Source organism: Balaenoptera musculus, chromosome 1 (assembly GCF_009873245.2).
Source record: "Balaenoptera musculus isolate JJ_BM4_2016_0621 chromosome 1, mBalMus1.pri.v3, whole genome shotgun sequence".
Taxonomy (NCBI): Eukaryota; Metazoa; Chordata; class Mammalia; order Artiodactyla; family Balaenopteridae; genus Balaenoptera; species Balaenoptera musculus.
In genome coordinates this window covers 23,487,019-23,488,813 of record NC_045785.1, presented here as the reverse complement: position 1 = coordinate 23,488,813, position 1,795 = coordinate 23,487,019, and the positions used below count along the sequence as shown (strand labels likewise).

Sequence of the window (1,795 nt, the reverse complement as noted above, 5' to 3'; positions counted from 1 at the left end):
CAAGCCGTCTCTCCACCCGAGGGCAGGGTTGGGCTGAGTGGCGGTGACCCTGCAGATCCCGTGGCCTGGTGGCAGCAGGAGGACAGTTGTCTCCAAACCCCACCCTCCCTTGATTGACAACCCAGCCCCAGCCAAAGACAACCCAATTTGTTGCATCTTCCCACACTTAGAAAAGCAGTAGGACGCTATTACCGGGTTGGGCGGGGCCGGTCGGGGAGGGGTTTGTGGGTGAGCCCTGGGTCCCCCACCCGCTGAGGAGATGGATGAGGATGGGCTTCCTCTCACGTGGTCAGGCATAGACCTGACTAAGGTGCCAGCTATTCAACAGAAAAGAACGGTGGCATTTCTAAACCAATTTGTGGTGCACACTGTACAGTTCCTCAACCCCTTTTCTGCAGTTTGTGAGGAGAAGCTGGCAGACCTTTCCCTTCGTATCCAGCAAATTGAAACAACTCTCAATATTTTAGATGCAAAGTTGCCATCTATCCCAGGGCTAGATGATGTCATATTTGAAGTATCTCTTATAAGTGTCACTAGGATCACAAATGAAACACATTCTGAAACCACTGCAGAGCAATCACAGAACAGTTTACAGGACTCTGGACCACAGGAAAGTGAAGTAACACCAGAAAATCTTAACAGTAGCCAAGGACATAAGATATGCCAGATATCTCAAAATGGTTCAAGTGGGTGTTCCAGTGATGGCAATAAGAAACAAAGTGATATCGGAAGGACTAGACCCAGATCTTCTTGAGAGGCCAGATGACCCAGTGCCTGATGTAGAAGGTGAAAAAATTACAGAAGAAAGTTCAGACAGCGAATCTTCTTTTAGTGACTAAGCTTAATTTTGATAACAATTACATATACCTGTGTTGGTGCACATTTACATTCTATAAGAAAGAGAGCCTGAACTTTAACTCTTAGTCATAAAAACATCAAATGGCTACATATCCACCACCAAGCTTCCTCTGTGAAAAAATAAATAAATAAAGCATTTATAATAAAAAAAAAAAAAAGAAAAGCACTAAAATCTTTAGCTGAGATATGTGTGCTTCGTGACTAGCATCAACCTTCTACCAAGATGCGTGTGTGAGTGCATGTACCCCTTCTCCAAAACCACATATATGCTCACCTCCCCCTGCCTCTTCCAAGCAGTTCCTCAGAGCTCTCTGAGAGACTGTGTCCCGGACTATAGTCCTCGGTAACTAGGTGTTCTCTTGCAATTGATCTTTGCATGAAGAGCATGCTTTGGAGACATGAAATAACCAGCAGAGAGCCTTAAATGAATTACATTTGTCGACTGAAATAAAAATGCACCGAGTGAGAGCAGGTGCCCACGGTGAGGGGAACTCACACCCCTCCCTGAATAGCTGGGCGAAGGGGGAGCACCAGCTCCAGATCAGAGGAGTCCCCACAGGTCTATGCCAGGTCCCTCGGGCTCGTGCCGACTCACAGTGGCAGGGCCTGCCTCTCCACAGGCAAGACTGGCAAGAGTTCCTAGGTCTTCACATCTCCTGCCTATGAGACCCATTCTGCCTAAGAGCCAAATTGAGGAGGGAGAGGGGCCAGAAGCAGACATTTTCCAGATGTCTGTACTTTGCAGGGGAAACAAACGCTGTCCATCTGGACCTGCTGATGTGAGATGCAACGTGGCCAGTGGGGAGGTCATGGCCCTTGGGCTCAGGCAGCCCCCGCTGTGGATCCAGGCTCCTTCGAGCTCTGTGACCCTGGCCAGGCACTCAGCATCTCTGGGCCTCAGCTTCTTCACCTGACACGTGAGGCTAATAACAACTGC

At 48.6% G+C, this 1,795-nt stretch overlaps 1 pseudogene; it reads left to right on the top strand.

Moving 5' to 3' along the window:
- Nucleotides 1-219: 219 nt before the first annotated feature.
- LOC118880738 lies at nucleotides 220-963 on the top strand (annotated as a pseudogene).
- The last annotated feature ends 832 nt before the right edge of the window (nucleotides 964-1,795 follow it).